The following is a 24,522-nucleotide window of genomic DNA, read 5'->3' as shown; positions in this document are numbered from 1 at the left end:
AACCAAATATAACGCTTTTGGGCTAACTCTTTTTTTCCTTTGTCTCGAACTTAGTGAAGAACTCAATTCTCTCTTTATAACAAAAAGTGGGGTTGTCCCCCAGTTGTACACTCCCTTCATTCTACAAACCCTTGTAGATTCTGAACTTCGTTCATGAAGGAACTGGACTTTTGACAGGCCAGCCCCTTTTTTTATGTGCCGCTTTACCTGGAAGGAAAATGAGCTTTTGCTCTTCTGGGCGCTGGGCGCTCCCGCAGATTCATGAGAAGGAAAAAGGACTTATCTTTTTGTTGCATCCGACACGAGATGAAAAAGAGAGAGCTGCGTCTATCGATGAACAGCAGATTGACGGAGCTCTTGGCATTGCTTTTTTTCCCCTCCTTTCCTATCAGCGAGTTCCGATCCTTTTGTTCAAAATTTCTTCGTTCATACCCGAGCCGCTTGCGAATCAAATCCTATTTCACAAGATCCTATATCGCCTATACATCCTCTCGCATTTATGCGGAAATGTAGCAGTGCTATGGGCTTTGGCTTATGTAGATCAAAAAAATGATGAATGGGATTGTGGCACAACACTCGCCACCAATGCGGAAGGATGTCGCTAAAAGTACTCTTGTGTACCTATGTCACTCGGCTCACGACAACACGGCCCCATTATGTTATGGAAGAATTTAGCCAATTGTCTGGTCGCGAATAACAAGCGCAGACAATCAGTACGTAGATTTCGTCCCGTCCCAGTAGCGCTTTGGAAGTCACTATAGCGTGGCTGAATGTAGAGTAGTCCACAACAGAAGCGTTTGATTGATTAGTATATTATTTTATACTTCGAAGATGGTCAAGGTAGCTTGCTTCCAAGCCACTTCACTGAACATCGCATGTAGTCCTTTCCTGCCGTAGCAAAAAAATAGTGGCATAGCCAATCAAGCTTTAGCTACAAGCAAGTAGTCCAAGAGCTGAGAAAGCTAGCAGCGAGAAGGGCAGTGAGTAAGTAGCGGTAACCAAGGATAGGGCTTTGAAGAGGTAAGTTGCGGGTAGCCAGCCCAGTGAGGCGAGCGGTCCAATCGGGCCAGTCGTGGATAGGAAAGCAATAGCTGAAGCTCGCCCCAATAGGAGAACGGAACCCTTTCCAAGACCTCCTATACATCCAAAGCGTACTCAAAGAGTGTAGGAGCCAACTTTATTGGAAGAGGCACGATGGGAAAAGAGTGGGGAATCTCTATACGTGAAAGGGTCGCCTTGAAAAAGGATGAGAGGTGGGAACTCCTTCTCTATCCTACTGATCTCAAGCTCGCAACCTATCAATGTGTTGAAAAAGGGATGGGACAAGGATATACCAAATGAAAAGCCTTCTCGAGAGACTCTTCTTGTTTTGTGTAGTTGAAGATTTAGTGACTTTGCCAAATGAACCATATCTATACAAAAATGATAATATCGGGACAACCCGCCGCTTCTCGGGTGATTAGCTCCTCGCGTACGCTCCCGCTATGGGAATGAGTCCTTCATTTAGCTCTCATCATTGGTCAATTCCCCTCACTCAACCTCAATAAGTAGATCCTCTTATTCTTATTGAGTGAGTTATTGACTTATTTGATTCGATTGGCTTGGTCTTTTACCCGAACGAAAGAAATGGCTCTTTTTATGCGTATGCTCCTACACCGCATTACTACATCGGACTAATTTTTTTATTGATTTCGACTTCGGTTCTTGTTAATACTACCCATTAGTGGAGCTAGGAAATTCGGGTTGTTTAACCCGAGGCAATGAAATTGTTGCGATGGAAGTTTCGCTATTCCCTTTGCTTGTCTTCCCTGGTCCCGCTGGACTCGCTTTCTCTCTCGATTGATGTTTCGGGATCGCTTGATTATGCCCGTGTGTGTGCCGATTAAGGTTTTACGAGTGCCTATGACCGCCCCCTATCTCTAAAAGGGGCTTATGTGATCTGGGTCTCACTGACTTAACCCTGACAGGGCTTTCATTCTCATATAGATCTCAAACAAATGCTTTTTTTATTCCGTTGTATGTAAGGATGGATGATAATGGGTTTCGCCATCCCCATAGCCGGAAGCCTGATCTACTCTCTCTTGTCATTGACTCGACTCGACCGCTGTGTCTATTGAATGAGAATCCCCCTTCTCTAACAATGCGTGGAACTTTGTTAATTTGAAGGAATCTTCGATAAAACTTGTCTAAGAGCTGTGGACTGATGTAGCGTGTGGAATGTGAACATGTTCTTGCACCGATATAAAGACATAGATCAAGGGCAAGGGCTTGACACGTAGATTCCTAGCTTTAAACCGTGATGCTTCTATGGTCACTCCAATCGCTTGACAAAGGGCTCCCTTCTCTAAGGCCTATCTCTGGGATTCCCCCTTTCACACTTTTGGTTGACCTTTCTCTGAGCATTCACCCTATCTATCCTTATCACCCTAGGTTGCCTCAGCCTTATTTGTCTTCATTTTCTATCCCATAATGTGATCAATCTCATTCAGATGGATATCGCTTTCCGAACAAGCTCAATCTCACTTGAGTTCTTGGTCTTCCGGGAAGGAGGGTCTTGGTCTTCCAATCTGTCAACAAGTAGAGACATAGAAGATAAAGGGATAAGAAGCAGATTAGCAGGAGTTTGTGCTTCATGTGATGACAAGATAGAATCAAGATACCTTTGCTTCCGGTTGACATGGAAGGAGAGTATGCACAATTGGGCCGGCTAAACCATGATTGAGCCATAGGGGCACACACTTCTAGGATCACTATACCACTCATCCTCCTTCAAGACTAGACAAGGAGAAAGTGAATCCATACAAACAAGCAAAGTACCCTTGGTCCTATGGGGAAGGTAGGGCCGGCAGGAAGGATGCCGATTCTCCACCACTCTGTTCTAGCTCCTCGAGAAGAAAGAAAGTACGGCTCGAAAGCATCATCGGGCCTGCAGGCAACCTTTGTTTTTGGGCTTCGATCATCTATGGTCTCATCGACTACGCTCACTTCACTCGCTGCTGAACACCGGTATAACAAGTGAGAAAGGAATGCCTTGCTCTCATGTTTACAGCAAATAAGATACGACATTACCTAATTTTATTGGTCTTACCCACCAATTACCCCGGTGTCGAGTCAACCCTTTAAAGATTCTTGTGACCAAAGTAGGTTCACTCGAACGTCCGATAGATGATAAGGCTCGAACAAGTATGACATAATATTCATACCACAAAAAGGCCGTGGAAAGGACACGACCTGGCGATTTATTGGGAGCACATCTTCTATGGGAGCACTTCAAATTGTTATGCAAGAAGAATTGCCCCCTGACGAAGCAGCTCATCTGACCTGAAGTCGCATCAAGACCCACATCAAAAAGCCCGGGAGATGTATTTTTCATTGCGCCTCAAGAACATATGAGAAAGGGACGTCCAACATTAGGGCTCGGAAAAGTCTTTATTACTCCCAAGGCAACATGATATGATCCCGTATTCCTTCACTTACTTTGTCGGAGTCATGTTCCAACAACGTGTCGAATACACGGTTCGATTATTTGAATGGAACTAGCTCGTGACTCGACCTTTGGTCATAGAATATCTCGGCGTACCCGCTTTCTCATTAGACGGGTGACTCTCCTATTTTTCGCTGGTAAATAGGGGATAGGATCCACTCTACTCTAGCAGCTGAGCTTCTTTAATCTCTCTTGTGCAGGTTGTTCAATACTCCCCTCAATCAAGGGAATGATGCTTTCATCCACTCCTCATGAAGAAGATTTAGAAAAAAGTGAAGAAATTCTTTTTTGTGGGTTTCATAGCTTTTGGTGTCGCCGGGCCGGGTGGAAATGAGAAAAAAGCTCAACTGGTTCTGTCGTTGTATTTAGAACATCGGTCATTAGTACGGATCTGACTATTACGGAGAATAGGCATATATATGGAAGAACAGGTGTAGGCGCTAACAGTTGGAATTGGAAGAGCTGTAAAAGTGACGAAAGCAAGTGATTACAGATAAAACTCTTAAGATTGGTGTACCCGCAATAGAGATAGTTTAGTATTGATTCTTTCTTTAGTGCCAATCTGGAGATCTAAGATTTCTAACTACGATATTGGGGCTCAGGCTCGGGATTGCCCCTTGGCTCAATGATAAGACGAACTCTACTTTTTTTTCAATCAGGAACATTTTTTGGTGAGATTTTAGATCAAGTCGTTTATTCGCTAATCATTCTTTTGCTAGCTAGATTTAATGCAATAGCGAACTATTATATTAGCAAAAAGAAGAGAGTTTATCTACAGTGGTGGGGCCCTGGATGCGTTAGCGATCGTCACATCGGCGGAACTTTCATCATTTCTAGACTGGTCGATCTTTTCATCAACAAAATAGAAAGAAGTTGGCTTAGCATCTGTTGATTGAAGCAAAAGGCCCTTTCTTCAATTCCTATTTGTCCATACCTAATGTAAGAAAGAAGGAAAAAAGGAATCACCACCATAAGATCCGATTATACAATTCGATCTAGTCGCTCCTGGTGACCTCTGTGAGTTCTTTTTATAGTAGCTCGGTAGATTGACCAAGAGGGTGAAATTCCTCTTTCCTTCTCTCATGCCTTCTTCCTTTATTCCGAGATGGTGACTCACCGGCTAGTGTTCTCGCTTTTATTTATTAGTAAGAGGAAGGGATAAGTATGAGAAGCAACCCGCACAGTCGGTTAAAGAAAGACTGCAGGATCCCTAATAAGTGCTTGTGCGATATGAATGCGAAGCGCTCATTCCTTATGTCGAGCATTACTTTTTCCAGTGTTTTTACATTAATATGTGTGTTTTTATGTTACTTTTATGCAGGTAGGGTTGTGAGGCCGAGTATGAAGGAAATAGGCCAATGTGGATCATAATGCACCTATTTTTGGAGGAGATCTTGCTAAAAGTTCAAACGCGAAAACATAGGTCGGTGTGAGATGCTAGAGTGTGTGCCAACCTCCTCGTATTCGAGTGAGCACATTCATTTGGAGGGCACAAAGGCAATCACACTCTAACATTCTGATTTATGCATATAAGAACAAGAGATCCACCAACGTGCACATCATTGAAGAGGCAAGTGATTCACGACGTAAACGTGTGCCCGTTTGCATTACCCCAATGAAAGTATGGAATTCGGGAGTATTCCCAAGCATAGTATCGTGAAAGGTGTTATTTTAGCAAAAACTGTAGAAATTACTGTAGCAACACGGCCGAGAAATCGGAGAAATAGAGAATCCACACGGGCGTGGAAATTATCCACGCCTGTGGAAATTCCACGTAGGGCGCAGGACATCATTCACGCCCGTGCGATGCCTCGATTCTAGCCCCTATTTAAAGCCGATTTCAGCCATGATTTTTGGAATTCTTTTTCCATCTTTTTCCCCAACTTGTGAGAGGACTTCGACTAGGGTTTTCGAGGGGTATTGGCCAAGGTTTTTGGAGAAGTTCTACGGCTCGACATCGTGATTCCATTAGGAAGAAGGTTGGTAGGGGAGCTTCGATCGAGGCGTATCCTATACCGGACAAAAGGAATCATTGGACTGACTGAGTAGAGGACTCTCCACAAGACCATCGACTACGACCATCGAGGGGGTTTCTTTTATGGATTCATTGCTTTTTACATTCGATTTGTTTGATTGTATTAAGCTCCATGGAGAGCTAAACCCCTAGTGGGTACTTGGATGATTGTGAACCCTAGGATGTATTCGATTCATTGAACTTCTTTATTATGCTTTCAATAAATTGATGTTTATTGTGAGTTCCAACCTTGAATGCTTGATTGTATGAACATTTCCCCTAGAGTGACACTAGGGTTGAGAGTTCTTGTTGGTAACCTTGTGAGTGAGTGACACACCACGAGCGTTAGAAAAAGCTAGGTTGGAGAGGGTTGAGAGGGTGAGTCGAGAGGTACAGGAGCGTCCCCTTTCCCCTCCGGCGTGATAGATTCTACCTTCGTTCCTTGAGTTCTTTGCGGCCATAATAGAGTGAGTGGTCTAAGGGATGAACCTCTGCTGGGGCCTAGTTGCGCGTGCAATGGAGTGAAGCATTGAGAGGATCTTAGTATCTAGGGCTTAATTGTGGCTAGGGACCTTCACTGGACCAAAGGGTTAGGGTCTATATTTAGGAAGAGATTTATCACTTGGAATCCCTAGAGTTCATTGCAACTCTATGCGAGTGTGAGGTGTTGAGATTGTTCGATTTCTCCTCCGGGACATGTATAGAGTTAGGCATAGTTGACCTTAGATTTGGGACTATGTATGTAAGGATTTCCACGACTTACCATTGCATTGATTAGGAAGCATAATAGAGAGTTCTTGCACTTGAAGCGATTATCCTATGTGAAGCATTATCTCGAGTACCCCCATCTTTTATCGATTGCCTTACCCTCTTCTTACTTTTTTGCTCTTTCACTTGTTGATTTTATTGTTGAGAATTGAATCAATTTCACACCTATCACAATTGATCTTCCACATAGCTAAGAATCAAATTAAGTATTTTTCACTCCCTACTCCCCGTGGATTCGACCCCCGCTCACCCGGGATTATTACTTCGACAAGCCCTGCACTTGTGGGATATAAGCAAGGGGATCTTGTCAATCCCCAATAGGACACCAAGGAGCCACTGAGAGGTAGGGGGCAACTTTAGGTAAAATGAGAAAAGTAATCCTCTTCGCCTCCTTGTGAAAGGATTTGAGAGCTTTACGCGACTACGAGAGAGACTCCCAAGGTAGAGTAAGGTAGGGCCAAAAGCTCGCTTATACAAATAGGAGTTTCTCGCTGGACTTAGAGGTCGAAGTCCTTCTGACTTAAGCCGCTCCGTGAAGAAAGGGAAGAAGGCAGTTGGATATGGTCTTTTTTGGGTCTTGGTTTATGGCCAGGATCTTTTAAGCATGCTATCCTTCTAGTAGCGGCTCGTACGTACTCACTCGCTAGTCTCCCCTTAACTTAAAAAAAGGGATGCTTTCGAGGGCCGACATGAAGGGAAAAGCAGGTCATTACCTTTTTACCGTTGTTTAGAAAAGTTTTCCTCTTTCGAGCACCTTGGAGATACCATTTAGGTGAAAAGGACAAAAAGACGTTATTTCGTCAACAATGATGTCACGGTACCCTACGAGTCGAGCATTGTCAAAAAAAGAAAGGGCTCGAGCCTTGCCTTCTGGCTTGACTAAGATGATTGAAAAGGAAGAAGCAAATGAAAAGCTGGAATATGAGATTCCTCAGAGGCTCTCTCAACAATGTAAAGGAAAGGGCCTTGATAACCCTAAAGCCCCAGTGAAAGAGGTTGAAATTGAGTCCGATTTAGTAGCCGTCGTGCTTGAGCCCATAAGGGGCGAAAGATGAACGCCCTCATAGAGAAGATTCCCCATTCCCCAGCCAAAGGAATGGGCTTACGGACAGATTGACTTGGTTTGCAGTGAAAAGAGCCTTCCGTCATCACATCATTGTTGTCTATTTGTATATGATCTTGGATCTATGTTTCCAATGTTTTGTCAGATCGCTCTACGGAAGGAAAATCTGGATCAGACAAAAAAGAGAAGTAGTGCCGGTCCTGTCTCGAGGGAGGAAATTGGGTTTATTTAATAATAATATATATACAAGAGAGTGGTTAGGACAGAGAATCAATCTTTAGTAGTACGCCCGGTTCACCAGGTTCTACCACTACAGGGCTCAATCATAGTCCAAATCTGAGTTTGATCCTGCTTCAGAAGGAACGCTAGCTATATGCTTAGCACATGCAAGTCGAATGTGATTTTCGGGGAGCTGGGCAGAAGGAAAAGAGGCTCAACACTAAAGTAGTCTCGCCCTGGTTCAAAACGTAAGGGCACGCACGTAGGCGAAGATTTTCAGCCTCCGTTTGCTGGATCAGAATAGTTGAGAACAAAGTGGCGAACGGGTGCGTAATGTGTGGGAATCTGCAGAACAGTTCTGGCCAAATCCTGAATCAAGCTCCAAAGCGCTGTTTGATGAGCCTCCGTAGTATTAGGTAGTTGGTCAGGTAAAAGTTGACCAAGCCAATGATGCTTAGCTGGTCTTTTTCGATGATCAGCCACACTGGGACTGAGACACGGCCAGAACTCGCACGAGGGGCAGTAGTGGGGAATCTTGGATAATGGGCGAAAGCCCAATCCAGTAATATCGCGTGAGTGAAGAAGGGAAATTCCGCTTGTAAAGCTCTTTTGTCAAGTGCGCGATTATGACTGGGTGTAAAGGGGCACGTAGGCGGTGAATCAGGTTGAAAGTGAAAGTCACAAAAAACTGGTGGAATGCTCTCAAAACCAATTCATTTGAGTGAGACAGAGGAGAGTGGAATTTCGTGTGTAGGGGTGAAATCCGTAGATCTACGAAGGAAGGCCAAAAGAAAAGACAGCTCTCTAGGTCCCTACCGACGCTGGGGTGCAAAAGCATGTCGAGCGAACAGGATTAGATACCCTGGTAGTCGATGACGTAAATGATGAGTGTTCGCCCTTGGTCTACGTGGATCAAGGTCCCAGCTAACGCGTGAAACACTGCGCCTGGGGAGTACGGTCGCAAGACCGAAACTCAAAGGAATTGACAAGGGCCTGCACAAGCGGTGGAGCATGTGGTTTAATTCGATACAACGCGCAAAACCTTACCAGCCCTTGACATATGAACAACAAAACCTGTCCTTAACAGGATGGTACTGACTTTCATACACGTGCTGCATGGCTGTTGTTAGCTCGTATCGTGAGATGTTTGGTCAAGTCCTATAATGAGTGAAACCCTCGTTTTGTGTTGCTGAGATACGCGCCTAAGGAGAAATAGCAACCAGAGTGAGCCGAGTGATGTGCCAGCGCTACTACTTGAGTGCCAGCACGTAGCTGTGCTTTCAGCAAGAAGTTCACGGGAGCCGGCGCTTTCGAAGCACTTTCACGTGTGAACCGAAGTCATCTTGCGTCACTCATTCCCCTATCTATAGTAATGTCAAAGTACCAGTGACCATGATGGTTTGGTTAGGCTTGGTTATGATGACGTCGAGTTGGCGGCGGAGGAAGACTCGGCATTCAGGTGAGCCGCCCGGTGGTGTGGTACATAGTGGTAATAGTACATGCCCTGCTCCGAAACAAAGAAAAAGGTGTGTACCGCACTCACGAGAGACTGCCAGTGAGATACTGGAGGAAGTTGGGGATGATGTCAAATCTGCATGGCCTTTATAGGCTGGGCCACACACGTGCTACAATGGCAATGGCAATAGGAAGCAAGGCTGTAAGGCGGAGCGAATCTGGAAAGATTGCCTCAGTTCGGATAGTTCTCTGCAACTCGGGAACATGAAGTTGTAATCGCTAGTAATCACGGATCAGCATGCCGCGGTGAATATGTACCCGGGCCCTGTACACACCGCCCGTCACACCCTGGCAATTGGTTTCACCCGAAGCATCAGACTAATGATCATCCATGACTTCTGTGTACCACTAGTGCCACAAAGGCTTTTGGTGGTCTTATTGGCTCATACCACGGTGGTGTCTTCGACTGGGGTGAAGTCGTAACAAGGTAGCCATAGGGGGAACCCGTGGCTTGATTGAATCCTTCGCGACCCCTCGCCTACTTGACTAAACTAAGGACCCTGCAAGCAACATATGCTTATGTTGAAAGTCGACTTTTCCATTTTCCTTGTTCATCAATCTCCAATCAAGGCAAAGTGGGCACTACGGTGAGACGTGAAAACACCCGATCCCATTCTGACCTCGATATGTGGAATCATCTTGCGCCATATGTACTGGAAAAGAGAGGTAGGGAATCCAGCAGAAAAGAGATATGGGGCCATCTAATCCAAACCATAGGTATGCCAATACAGAATCCAATCTCTACTCCCGGATGAAGAGGAAGGAGTTATCTTGAGAAGTTGTTTAGTGGATCATCCCATTCATTTGATAGGCGGCCATGGGCCGGCATGTGGGATCGAGAAGATAGAGCGTGTGGGTCAGAGGTGGGAGATGCAACTGGCGATAAACTTTCTAATCTAAGATGCTTCGTGCGGTTCCTGACTCCCATCTAAGATACGGCATTTTTTTTCATATTCTCTTTCTGAGGATTCACGTCCACCACAATCAAGCGAGAAGGCTATGGAATGGGTTTTTCATCCAAGCAAAATAGGATTACCGCATTCCCTGACTCGACGAACTACCTGGTTGCCTCATAAAATCCCCCTTCCTGGCGAATCGGGTAAGGCTAGAAGGGATGGTAGGTCAGTGACTTCATTCGAGTAGCGGATAGAAAGGCGGGCTAGGCGGCATCATCGAATCATGGGCTCTCCGCCCCTCCCCTTTCATGAAAAGCGATTTCTTCCATCAAAGATCCAACATAGGCTAAGTATACGGGAGATGTTTTCAACAACATGTGCACTTCTTGCAACAAATACATTCTTATTCACAGGATCATTATCTCCTCGGCCTGTGAAAATGCATTTGCCAGAAGTCGCATCTAATTATTGCCTCTTCACACATGCATATGCTTGACTTGCAAATATCTCAAACTGACCGCTACCCCCCCTTGGTCATAAGGAGTATGCGCTTCAGTAGGAACTCTATTCGAAATATAAGTGCTAGTATTTATAGCTCCAGCCCACTAAGACTTAGGATAGTTTAGAGCGAGCACCATGGAATGGACCAGTGAGATCACTATAAATCAACTAATTCCAGACCGGTTAATGCTAGAACTATAAATAAAGGGCAAAGATCTCCTATGAAATAAAAAATATTATTCATAAATAGCATAGTCCAAGCGGACCCACTTAAAATCTTTACTGAACTATGACCACCCATCATATTAGCAAATAAACGTATTCCCATTGCACAGGAGATTGTGCATACCCGCAAATCCGAGAGTAGGGAGTCATTCATCCTCAAGCTAGATTTTCTGAAGGCATATGATAACATCATGTGGGAGACTATCTTTCAAATCCTACAGGCGAGGGGGTTCGGTCATAGATGGATTCAATGGATCGGGGATGGTGGTGGCCTCTCGGTAGTTCGAGAGTACTAGTGAATGGGATCCCAACTCGTAGATTCTCAAGAGGCAAAAAGGTTGATGCCTTTGGCGACATTCTTCTTCATTCGGTAGCTAACTCATTGACTCGATTTCTACATAGAGCCAGCAGCGGGACGGTTCCAGCATCAAACATAATCGAGTACCGAGATCCTCATTTCTCGCTTATGGATGACACACTAATTTTTGACAATTGTGTGAAGGACCCAGTTTGAAAACTATAAGATAGGGATAGAAATAGGTCAACGGTAAAGATATGCTCTCGCAATTTTCGTTATCGTTTTCCTTCGCCATGATTGGAAATAAATTCTTTGAAAGAAAGTGTATTGCCAGACCCGATTCATGTGTAGAGTCTTTATGCCGGAGAGTGATGCGACCCAAAATGGTGAATGGTAATTCTATCGCCCCCATGAGCTTCAAAGCCTTGTCCCTAGTTGGGAGAAGATCTTCCTCTTTCAACTGGTATTCTCCAAAAATCTGCTTTACAACGAGTTGAGAGTCCCTGAAAAGAGGGATAAGACGCATAATAGGACAAAGCAAGTCTAGTAGCAGTTCCACTGGCTAGGTCAGGGATAAGTAAGTAGGAGGCTAGCTCGATTGAGACTATAGGCATCCCACTTTTACTTTGATAATCTGTATGTGCCTCTTTAGCCCTTTTCATGTGAAGAGGGATTTCACAACAAGACCAATTGTTTAGCCTAGATTGGCTTACTCCTTTTGGTTGGCAGAATGAGAGAAGATAAGCGCTTTTATTGTTGGCGCATAGCCGAAGATGGTGAATCTGTGCTGGAAAAGTACCTTCCTTATATATATGGTACAGTCATAGTCTTGGTAAGCTAATAGAAAAAAAGCAAGCGGAGTCGAAGCGATCTTGGTATAGTGCGAGATCTTACACTATACATTGCAAACTACTTATATTAGAACCCGAACAAGATAGCCAAAACTTGTTAACAGAAGTGGTGACATTCTGCGTGTAGAACTCTAGCCCTATTATTACCCTTTTTTTTCATTCACTCAACCCGACGATCTTCGATCTTTCTTCGATATATGAGCCTTGCCCTTCCCGAGCTTGTCGTCCCCGGATAGATAGAGAGAGAGTGCTCCCGCCCGCTCGAAGAGGTATCGATCGCTCTTTTCTTGTTTCGAGCTCTTCTTTCGACCTTTGCTTCGTCCCAGCGCTGGCTATCTAGGGGAGTCCCCATTGGGCCGAAGAGGAGTAGTCACTAAGGTTTTAGCTCTCCCTCATGGTAAGATAAACACGCCTCTGTTAGTTTATAGAACTTGTCTGAATCAATCAAAGACAGATGCCTTGATTGATCAATTGCTACAGGCATGAGCGAGAGTGCATGAGGAAGGTTCAACTCAACTTCCTTCCCACCGGTGAGCAGAAGGGGTCGGAGAAAATCTGATTGCACCGCGGGGTTGCTTCAGCTGGGAAAGAAAAAATGTCTGGAACTCTTTCAGCTAAGATCCATCACTTCTGACGGATCCAAAAGGAAACCGAGTGGGTGAGTTGAAAGGTTTTTTTCAACACTTTCAACTTCTTCATCGACTGTTCCGCTCGACAACCTTATTCCTTATAAAGTAAGGTGGAAAAAAAAATTCAAGTAAGGTGGAATATGAACTAAAAACATCATCAGTAAAAGGGACTAATGAAGCTTTTTAAACTGAATAAACCATAGATGATATCCTCTAGAAGTCGAACCTTATGTCCCAGTGAATACTTTGGCATGACTAACATTTCTAATCTAAGCCCGAAAAGCCCCAGCACTGCTGTGGAGAAGATAACCACTTTCTCAAAGGCGGGGAAGGACTGATGATTCGATTCCAAAGCAAAGGGAAGAGGGGCATTTGAAGTAGCCGAATCTTAAGCTCAAGCTGAAACAGGTTCCTAGGGAAGAAGTAACGGATTGAGCGATGAAGCGATGGGATTGAGCACTTCCTCTAGTGTAGTTTAGGAGTTTTTGTCGCTGGATTAAGATGACTTAGCTACTTGTCCCGAAAGCCGTGTCAAGGCCAATGACACTAGCTAACCAACCGAGAGAGCTGCCCTAGATGAATTACTTGCTTCGGGAAAGGAGGAAAAAACATCCTACCAATTCTCTTAAAGTAAGAAAGATGTCTTTAGTCTCCCTCTAGTCCGTAAGTAGTTCATTGGTAAGGCACCTATCGATAATGATCCGAATGCTTTTCTTCCGAAATCCTTCTTTCTATCGAGAGAGAAATTTTGAGTGCTATAATTCATCTTTTGGTACACCCATTTGTGATTTCCCTATGATTTTAATCGTAAGAGTTCTATTTTTTTATGGTAAGTGGTCTATCTCGTCTCACAACAATAGCTCTTCTTTTCTCGGTTGTCTACATTTACCAATAACAAACAGAGGGCAGCTGCTTTGCCAACACCATCCGAAAGGTCCTTGGCTAGGCAACGCCTTTGGCTAGGCTTGGTCGAGCAGCAAAGCATTGGTCGCCTATTCGACCAAAGGTCGGGTAATGACAAGAAAAGGCATATCGGATAAACTTGGTAATGAGAGGGACTTCCAAGCATGCCATTCATTAGATAAGGTATGTCTTGTCTTTTTGAAATTTCTATTAGTTGTCATCGTATCAAGGAAGGAGAAGCTAGATGTAGATGTAGTACTTTAGTTAATGAAGGAGATTTCCCACTAATGAAGGTTCCCTCTAGGATCAATGACTGTAGTAAGCTCTTTTATTCGGGTTATCTCCCCACACTGGAAGGGAAATCTCGAGCTCCATCTTTTTCCAATGTCCGCAACTATATCTATATAAATAATAAATGAAGTATCTCGGTAAAGGATGAGCTCGAGAAAAAGAGAAAAAGAAAGTAGCGCAAAACAATGTGGTTGATCTCTCTCTCCCCTCACAGATAAGGTGATTCCGCCATCCAACAAACCTTACGAACCACACCTTTCAATCATAACATAAGGAAGGTGAGAAAAAGACTTTCCGGGTCCATTATATCGTCGTACTGGGTGTGGAAATTTTCTTAGATGACTCGGACAAGACCTACATTCGAAATGAAATCTATCTATCTAAATAGAATCAGGAAAGACTCAATTCTTAAAGTGATCTTGAAATAGCATTTGCATGGGACTTGGGCAAACGCAACTAGAAGAGAGGCGGGCGAGCGACTCATGTGAGGAAGGCCCCGAGGTCCACGACTATGGAGACAGTGTCTTGGTCTATCCAAATCAACCTATTATACATCAATTTCCTTCCGAGGTGTTGATACCAAGTTGAAAGACAAAGACTTTGTTTTTCCGCGAAGGGAATGTCAATTGGCTACCGATTAAGGTAAGGTGTGGAGCAGATGAAGACCTTGAAGAAGACTTACCCGATAACGAACCTTGTGTCTTCAAACTTTTTTTTAATCTTCTAGATTAGGAGATGTGAATAAAAGAATCCATAGTCCCAGCTGGCCCCCGCCTATTTGGATACCTTTTTCGGATAAGACAAGACTCTATAATCTTCCCTAGTAGAAAAAAACCTCAAAAAAATTCATATAATTGAATAGCTCCCGAGCCTAGACTAGCGAAGAAGGATACCAGACCTAGTACTAGAATATGATAAACAAACTTGCCTTTGACTGGGCATCACATTCCTCAATGGCCAACTAGGAGTACGGAAGCGATTGAAGCATGCCCAGGCTAACACAATGGATCAATGCAGGGGAGACTAGCCGATAAGGCTAAGCTAACTATCAGCTGTCGTACCCCAGCAGAGTCTAGTCTTCTTATTGAGATGAGCATGAGTGGTCAATGAGATCATGCGCCCTAAGCCTGGGCCTACTATTGTGTGTTCAGATCCTTTCAGTGAGAGTTTTCAAGATCTCAGTCCATAGCCCCATCAATCAGTTAGAGATAAAAAAATCCAAAGAAAGAAATAGTAGGGCAAAGAAGGCTAGAGCAGGCTGAGCAAGGTTGTTCCAAAGTTCATATCACCAAGGGGCCCTTATAATAAGAAAATAAAGGGTCTCAAAAAACATACATTGCTCTTGCCTCGGAATTCATCAACTCATTGGACTCTAAGTCCTTCGGTGGAAACTTGGGAATCAAAGTGGATATCCTTTGACTCCTTGAAATGGGAATTTTTATTCAAGGTGATGTCTCGAGTAGACTTTAGCCATTTTTGGCTAATTTGGATCTCAGATCTTCAAAAATCTTGGTGCTTGTTAATGGTGGCCTGGTCGGGCATTTCAACTATTGTAGGGACTGCGCCAAGATGATCCATTATCACCACTGCTATTCTGTATTGCTGAAGATACACTGTCCACGTCAATTATGCTGCTAGAAAATGAAGGAAAGATCAAACTGAAGGCAAGTCCAAGGGGCTGCAAGGCCCTCACGCATCTTTTGTTTGCAGATGACATCTTCGTCTTTGTGGATGGAAAGAAAAAATGGGTAACAAACTTGCACAATCTTATAATGAAATATCAAGAGGAAACGAGTCAAAAAAAAAACTGGGAAAAATGTTGAATGTGGAAAGATGCCGAGGTAAAGGAGATCCTCAATCAGAAAGTGACAAGGTCCCTTTGATGTATATCCCGCAAGTGAACGGGTTTGTCAAGTAATAATCTCGGGTGAGCGGGTATTGAATCCACAGTGAGTAGGGAATAAAAAAATACTTAATTCGATTCTTAGCTATGTGAAAGATCAATGATGATGAGTGTTGTAATGATTCAATTTTCAACAATAAAAGCAACAAATAAGAGAGCAAAAGTAAAGAAAGAGATAAGGCAATCGATAAAGATGGGGTACCCGGATAATGCTCCATCTAGGATAATTGTTTCAAGTGCAAGAACCCTCTGTTATGCTTCCTAATCAATGCAATGGTGAGTCTTGGAAATCCTTAATTACATAATCCCAAATCTTAGGTTAACTATGCCTAACTCTATATATGTCCCGGAGGAGAAATCGAACAATCTCAACACCTCGCACTCAGATAGAGTTGGAATGAGCTCTCACGGATTCCAAGTGATAAATCTCTTCCCTAATTATAGACCTAACCCTTTGGTCAAGGTGGAAGGTCCCCTAACCACAATTGAGCCCTAGATACTAAAAATCACCTCAACGCTTCACCCATTGCACGCACAACTAAGCCCCAGCGGAAGTTCATCCCTTAGACCATTCACTCTATTATGACCGTAAAGAACTCGAGGAACGGAGGTAGAATCTATCACGCCGGAGGGGAAAAGGGGACGCTCCCTGCACCTCTCGACTCACCCTCTCAACCCCTCTCCAACCTAGCTTTTGTCTAACGCTCGTGGTGTGTCACTCACTAACAAGGTTACCAACAAGAACTCTCAACCCTAGTGTCACTCTAGGGGAAATGTTCATACAATCGTGCATTCAAGGTTGGAACTCACAATAAACATCAATCTATTGAAAGCATAATAAAGAGATTCAAAGAAACGAATACATCCTAGGGTTCACAAATACCCGAGTACCCACTAGGGGCTTACCTCTCCAAGGAGCTAAGTACAATCAAAGAAATAGAATGTAAAAGCAATGAATCCTTAAAGAAACCCCATCGATAGTCGTGTCGATGGTCTTGTGGAAAGTCCTCTACTCGTCGTCCAAGGATTCCCTCGTCCGGTATAGGATATGCCTCGACGGAAGCTCCCATACCAACCTTCTTCCTAAGGAATCACAATATCGGAGTCAGAGAACCTCTACAAAACCTTGGCCAATACCCCTCGAAACCCCAGTCAAGCCCTCTCTCAAGTTGGGGGAAAAAGATGGAGAAAAAGAATACTAAAATCGGGGCTGATTCAGACTTTTAAATAGGGTCGAATCGGGCGACTACACGGGTGTGGATGCTTCACGCGCCCGTGGGGGAATTTCGACATGGGCGTGATAATTTCCACACGCACGTGTGGATCCTCTGAACTCCTATTTTCTCGACCGGCAGTGAGAAGGTCTACTGCAGATTTTTTTACCATGTTGCTACATGATCCGGCCCTGAATAGCTTCCCCGAATCCATACTTTCATCGGAGTAATGCAAACGAGCACACGCTCACGCTGGTGAAGCTCTTGTTCTATGTGCATAAGTTGGAATGCTCGAGTGTGACCGCCTTTTGTGCCCCTCCAAATGGATGTGCCAACTCGAATACAAGGAGGTTGGCACACACTCTAGCATCTCACATTGACCTATGTCTTCGCATTTGAACCTTAGCAAGATTTCCTCCAAAATCGGTGCATTATAATCCACATTGGCTTTTTTCCTTCATACTTGGTGATAAGTGCTTGGGTAGACATATTTTTTTATATATGTTTTTACATGCATTGAGCATCATTTTTTTACTCGTGGTTTATGTCTCATATTGTGTATTTGGTGTTCTTTTTATGCATATATTTTTGTGAATGGCTTGAAGAGTAAAAAGGAAGCAAAGATAGGCTATAAAGACACAATGTTGGGAGTTCTTGTTTAATTCAAGAACCAAGACACGAGAGGAGTTCATAAACATGGAGATGTGTGCCGACTTCCAAGAAGATTCAAGTCAATTCACTAGTTGGAAGGGCATAAAGGCAGTCACATCTTCATGTTCCTTCTCTTTGTGAAGATTGCAAGACCTCTCATAGATACGTCGATGAAGAAAAGTTTTATAGCCTACCACATGGACGCAGTGCCCGGACATGTGGCCTCAAGAGAAGAGTATTTGGATTGCATTTTGTGAAAAGTACTGTAGCAACTTTGCCGTAGCAGTACTGTAGTAAGTTACTGTTCATGCCCCCCCCGCGCATAAATTCCACGCGGGCGCGTGGAAATTTCTGCAGCCCACGCGGCCGCGTGGAAAATCCACACGGGCGCATTGGGGCACGTAATAGGCGCGATTTTGGGCTTTTAAATAGGCCGTTTGCCCTATTTTTGGGGGACTTTTGGCAGTGTTTTTCGGAGCACTCGAAGGCAAGGCGGCTAGGGTTTTGGGAGGAGGTCTTTGGCGATATTGGGGCGTCCCATCACCAACTTTGATCGATCTTTTCTCCGTCATAGCAAAGAGGGAGCCTTCGGCAACCTAGCTTCGGAGAAGGATTCTTCAAGACGCTAGGGCGACCCATCAAGGCCATCATCACGAATTTAAGGGGGTTTTTACTTCATGGCTTTCATTGCTTTTCATTGTAATAATCATTGTTTTGTAACTTGCTCCATGGAGGGCTAAAGCTTAGTAGGTATTTGGGCATGTGAACCCTAGGATTTATGTTTTTTTGTAATGATTTGCTTTTATGTTTCTATTAATTCGAGTCGATTTGAGTTTTAACCTTGTATTCCCATTGCTTGCTTGTTTAATTAATCCTTGAGGTTGATTGGATTTGCATGATTTGTTACTTTCATGTGAGAGAGGTCTCCATTACAGTTAGAACGTCAAGGTTAAAGAGGGTTGAGAGGATGAGTCACGAGATAGTGGAGTGTCCCCTCTCCTTTCCGATCGAGTGTTTCCTATCTCCGTATTCCCTAAACTCTATGCACCCATATTTGGTGTGAGGCGTGAGATTGAGAGATTTCTCCGCCGGGACCTTGTATGGGGTTAGAGATCCTTCGTCGGGAATTAGGGTTGGATCTATCCTTAGGGAATCGATTTCACTCTTAGGTGTCCCCTAGAGCGTATTGCGGTCATATGGGGTGTGAGGTGTTGAGACTCGAGTGATTTCTCCGCCGGGACCTTGTAGGGGACTAGTACCGTGGCTTAGAGGTAAGGACCGGTTGTTCTTGGATTACCTCGACTCATTAGACTCGGGTTTAGAAGCATTTAGCGAATCGTGAGCTTCATGTTAGATCCTAGGGGGAGTATTGCCCGGATACCTCATCTTTATTGATTGAGATCTCCTTTACTCGCTTTTCTTGCTCGCTTGCTTTGCTTATTAATTCTCTTGCAATTAGTTCATTTCATCATATCCATTGATTTCGACTAGATAATTAAGAATTGGTTAATACTAATACTTCCGCTCCTCGTGGATTCGACTCACCCACTCACCGGGTAATTATTACTCGACACCCGTGCACTTGCGGTATATACATGCATATTCGGACGTGTCACTTGGCCTCACAACCCTACCTGCGTGAAAGTAACATAAAAACACACATATTAGTGTAAAAACTTGAGAAAAGTAATGCTCAACATAAGGAATGAACGCTTCACATTCATATCGCACAAGCACTTATCAGAAAGATTATGGGGATTCAGGAGGGTAAGCTTCCCATCACTTGTTTTGGTCGGAAGATCATCTAAAGGTGTAACTATAGCATTAAAAAGGTATGTTTTCCTTATGTTGAAGGAGGTTTGAACATAAGAAGGCTCAAAGAAGTTAATAGAGTGCTTATCCTCAAGCTTGACTAGGATCTCAAAACAGAACAATCAGCTTGGGCAAATTACCTCATAGCTAAATTTTTGGGCAAGGACAGTCATCCCATCCTCGTCTATTTGGCAGGGAATTCGAGACAGGCTTCAAGAACTACATGCCAACTCCAGTAGGCTGCTAGGAGATGGGAAATCGATTAATTTAAGGAGAGAGAAATAGATGGGGAACAGACTCCATAGCGGAGAGACTTAACCTTCCCGACAACATGGATTTTTAAAGCCTCGAATGAGAGAGTTTCTTCAAGATGAGCTCCCGATCTTTGCAATAGCTTGCACCCTGATCTTTGCAGGATATCAAATTCAAGATCACCCGGGACCCTCAGATTCGTTAATTTTGAACTGCTCATTCTCGTGCAAGCCCACTGCTAGAGATGCGTGGGAGGCCACATGTGATAAAGAAATTAAAAAAATCGGGGCTCGCTCATATGGTCCAGCATCATACCCCCTAAATGGTATGTTGTACCATAGCTGATTGCCCACTAATGAAAAATGTTAAGAGTATCTCCATGGCATCGAAATGCGACATATGTAACGGTAATGTGGAATCATCCAATCACCTGTTTTTTGACTGCTTTTCTAGTCGACAATATTTGGCAGTGCCTCCTCTGGTCTTTAATTAATTTAAAGTAGAATTAGCGCATCGAACTTAATTCCAATTTGGACATCCAACAAAACCACAGGTCACAAAAAGTATGTAAAGTTGCTTTTAATGGTAGCAATCTGTTCATTTTGGACAGACTAGGAATCAGGCCAGGTTTTCTAGTGTTAGGCCCAATTCAGCTCATATCAAGAGACAATTCCAAGTAGTGATCGGAGAGGTTGCAGACTGCATCAAGCAAAAGCACATTTTTTTAACTCCGTTCTTGATCTTCCAATTTACAAGAGTTTGGTCTCAAGGGAAATCAAAGTCAAGCTCCAAAAGATTTGAGAAGTAGAAGTAGAAGGAGAAGGCAATAGAAACTGGGTCCCCTTCCTCTGCTCCTTCTCGCCGCTTTTTTCGCCTGCGCTACATGCATTCGGGCTTTTAGGTATCTAAGACGCTTTGGGCGTGAAGCGAAATCGCTCTTCGATCCCCTAAGGATGGGAACGAGACACATGGGGTTATCTATGGAGCATTTTTCATTGCGCCTTTCTAAGGGACTAATGAAAAGAAACTGATAGACTTTCTAGCTCTCCCTAGAGCGGAACCTATTATCCTTTCTTTCAGCTGCTATCCCTTTTCTCTTTGATTGCCTAAAAGGAAAAGTACTTTCTATGGGCTTTCTTCCCTTTGTGCTTGACCCTTTACTCTTGATCTAGCCTGCCGCCCTAGCTGTTCTGTTGGCTTACGAGATTGACTTTTCTATCCAACTCGCTTTAAATTTAAAAGAGAGAGCTTGAAAGGCTGCTACAAGGGAGCAAAATACTTCTACTTTTTCGTAAGAGCCAGGGACTGCGAAAGGCTAACTTGATACTGTCTTAGACAAGAGTTTAGAATTAGGACCGACAGCAAAGTAAACTCAAAAAAAAAGGACAAGATAGAAGTAGTCTTTTCTATCTAAAACAATAAGCACAGATTTCTTTTCGAGCATGCCCATTATATATATATATATAATGGGTCTATAGGTAATGAGGTAATGCATATTCTATTTTTAGAGGGGAATAACTCCTATTATTTAGGAGTAGGCCCGATGGTATTACTGGTATTTAGGAAAACAGATAGTCCAGGCCATATATCCCCCTTACCTTAAGCCGCTTTATTTCGCTCCTAAATTCAATTAAGTTAAAAAGGGATGGCGAATTACTTCAGGGCTTAAAAAAGAGATTCCAATTGGGTTGGCAGGGGGATCAGTGGCAGGCTCGGATAGACCCACAACTGGAAAAGAATGCGCTACTTGCTCTAGTACTCTTTCCCGCTCCTTCTAAGTAGCACTCGAGAAGGTAGATGGACTGGAGCGCGATGCCCTTAGTTTAGTAAAGAAAATGGATCACTGACTGGGAATAGTTCAACAACTCCCTCGAAGACAGAAGGAACTGAACACAGATGAAATCCAACTCCAACTTCCAATCAAAGACAAAACCCAGGTAAAGCGGAAGGCTAATCTCTTGGATTAGGATTGGCTTTTCTTTTAGAACTGCCTCAAAAAAAGAAGAAAAAGAATTCGAAATGGCATTAAGACTATCCGACATATTATCTTATCCACAGTTATGGGCACGGGCACTCTCTTTATTCCCCACAGGTAAAGGGGTACTGGGCACTCGCCTGGCTCAAAATACTCTTTCTTTCTCACAGGAACACTAGCTTCCATTCCACGAACTCCTACCTTCCAAATAAATACATCCGGAGGCAACCTAAAAAGAAATAGAAGGAAATCTCTCCAGGGTATTCTATTCCTATCCCATCGAAAGAAACTTTTATCGTTAGCTCAGCCCTTTCAATCAAAGCCCAGCCCCTCCAGAAAAAGATATAGCCCTAGCGTGCTTGTATTTAATGCTGGCTTGAAAAAGAAATTTTTCAGATATTCTCGAGAAAAGCGATAGGAGAGCGAACTTGCTAGCTTGCCTAAGCGCTTGCTGGATTGCCCTTGCTACAGTCTCTTTACCTTTCCTCTAATGAGAATTTTCCACTGCCTTTCTTTATAATGAGGGGGATTCATTCAGCTGCAAGGATGGTAGATTGGATCTTCTTCCTCGGCAGACTTGCCTGAAGGACATCAGCGCATTGCCTCACAGCTTCTTCTCAATCACTTTCTATTGTATCTTAGAGAGTGATAGGCTATCTCGAGTCGAGTGAGGCAAGCTAAGAGAAGAATAATATAATAATAAAGAAAGGCGTGTGTTTTCAAGTTCAGAAGAAGGGGTTCAAAGGCTATCTCCGAGTGAGGAAGTGAATCAGAGAGCAGCACAGAATAGGCATAGGTGACCCTTATGAAATAGAAAAAGGAATTTCTTCCGTCAGATCAATAGTATAAGAATCGGGCAAGGAATGCGCGGGAAAGGTAAAGGTATTATCCCAATAGTCAAAAGAATCCGAAATGGGACTGGTGAGGGAAAGACCTTACTTCAATCTTTTTCTCTAACAGGCGATTCGTGGCATAAAGGACAGATTAAGAGCTCTCCCTTATTGTTGGAATGGGATTGATGGACGAGGAAATAGTTGCCAGCCTGACCGAGGGCCCTAGACGAGTGATTGCCTTCTATCCGTTAAGGCCGTCAGGAAAGAGTTGCTTGCCTTTACCCACCTTCCTAACCCGTGGAACCTGCTTGCCCGGTGGATGAGAAAGCTGACTTCGCCCTCAAAACCTGATCTGTGTGGAGCAGGAAAGAGGAGATCGGAGTCAAAGGGAAGGATAGCACCAAAGCTAAAGACCTACTTCAAGGCAAGGAGAGCAGACTCCACTTGAGTTGCTCTTGGTCTGGTGGTCAGTATGTCAATTCTGAGGCTAAAAAAACGGGGGTCATGGGTGGTTTTTAGCCTCAAGGAGTGAAACTTGAACCAAAGCATCCAAAGAATGTTTTTGGACCATGATCGATTCAGTCAAAAACCTAGATTTGAATCCCGGTGGAATTCATCGATCGAAATGCTCGGGGATCACTGTGCACATGAGCCCCTCGCTTCAGACTCACAGAAGGTCATCTTCGACAATCAAATCAGGTGATCCGCACTTTTTGACAAGTCTCCATTGGGCTAGCATCTTTCCACTTTGGATGTTTTCGTGACTAGTGGAATTTTTGAGACTCTTGTTTTTGGTTTCCTATTCTTTGGGGAGTTAATTGTCAACTTTTTCTGTAGAATCCTATCTTTCTCAAAGCTATCCAACCAAAGTCGGTCAAATGCTTTCCTTCAACCAAGAAGTAGGTGACTTTGCATCCCAGACCAAAAAGGAGAGAAGACTTATATTCAAAGACAGGCCGCCGAGCTTTGCTTTAAAGTAAAGGGCACAGGACAATGAAGGAGTTGGCACTGACTTTTTGACCAAGCAACCCCTGACTAGGCCTTGGGCACATCAGTGGATAATCTTGCCAACGGAGCTTTCTGCATTCCATCTCGCATGGTCCAGTAATGAGATCCAGATCCAGAACTCTGAGATTCCTTCTCCCTTCCTTGTCCGTGAACTATTCTCGAAATTTTAAATTAATGCCCCAGATTTTCTTGATCAATCAGTCGTTCAAACTCACCCAAGTGCTCTATTTTGGAAAAGGGAGATCACCCATCAAAGGTCAGTGCTAGATCTGGATCAAGGCAGTTATAAAAAGTAGATATCTTCCCGACGAAGGTGAGTATCAAGGTCTGGTCTAGCTCAATCTCCTGCTTCCCCTAGGGCTCTTCTTTATCCCTACATCCTTATTCAAACAAACCGGGACTGAACTGAGCTCCCCTTTTCTTGAACCGGATACAGAGAATTTTTTTCTATCACTCAAACCGATCTTCTTGTCGCCTTCTTATCTTTTTCTCTTTTCTGGTCCCTGAGTTTTCAACTTGGGACTGACTCTTCTTTTTTATTCTTCTCACTGTCCTAGCCTTTCTCCCTTCAAGATACTGGGATCTGCTTTCACTCAACCTTTCATTTCAGTAAGGGCACTTTAGCTGGAAATCCCTTTTTGAAAAAGCAGTCTGATCCATGTCTTCTTGGACAAATTCCTGTGTTTTATACGATTCGCCCCTGCCATTTGGTAAAGGTCTAAAAGTACGTATTTTGTATGTATTTGTTTTCATATTATTCTTTATATTTATTTGTTGAATCGATGCCCTTTTTGGTTTTAAATTATGTTATTTTTTTACATTTTCAGGCCCATTAGAAGTCCTCGGGGGCTCGGCGATGCGATTGGGGATGAATTCGGCAACAAAATGGCGTTTCCGGTCCGGATCATCAGTAGCTCATTGCGGGCTTCTCGGTAGAAAACCGAAATTCCCGAGGGGTCGGCATATGGCGGTATATCGACCCGTTTACCGATCGGGATCTGGGCATATATATGGCTTGTTAGGGCATCAATTAAGGGACTTTTGGCCACCACTCTCCACCATCATCCTCTAGAGCTTCAAGGCTGCGGGAGAAGGTAGATCTGAGGGGAAAATCGAAGCGAGAAGAAGGTTACACTCAAGGAAAACAATCTAGGAGCTCGCCGGCGAGGATCCGACGAGTTCTCATCACCACCTTCTAGTCTTCATCTTAGAGGAGT

General features: G+C 43.8%; 1 pseudogene; it reads left to right on the top strand.

Annotated features, from left to right (window-relative positions):
- The first annotated feature begins 32 nt into the window (after positions 1-32).
- On the top strand, positions 33-24,241 carry LOC120268548 (annotated as a pseudogene).
- Positions 24,242-24,522: the final 281 nt, after the last annotated feature.

This window comes from Dioscorea cayenensis, chromosome 9, assembly GCF_009730915.1.
Source record: "Dioscorea cayenensis subsp. rotundata cultivar TDr96_F1 chromosome 9, TDr96_F1_v2_PseudoChromosome.rev07_lg8_w22 25.fasta, whole genome shotgun sequence".
NCBI classification, from domain to species: domain Eukaryota; kingdom Viridiplantae; phylum Streptophyta; class Magnoliopsida; order Dioscoreales; family Dioscoreaceae; genus Dioscorea; species Dioscorea cayenensis.
The sequence above is the reverse complement of the archived record's forward strand: the minus strand, read 5'-3'. Positions and strand labels throughout refer to the sequence as shown.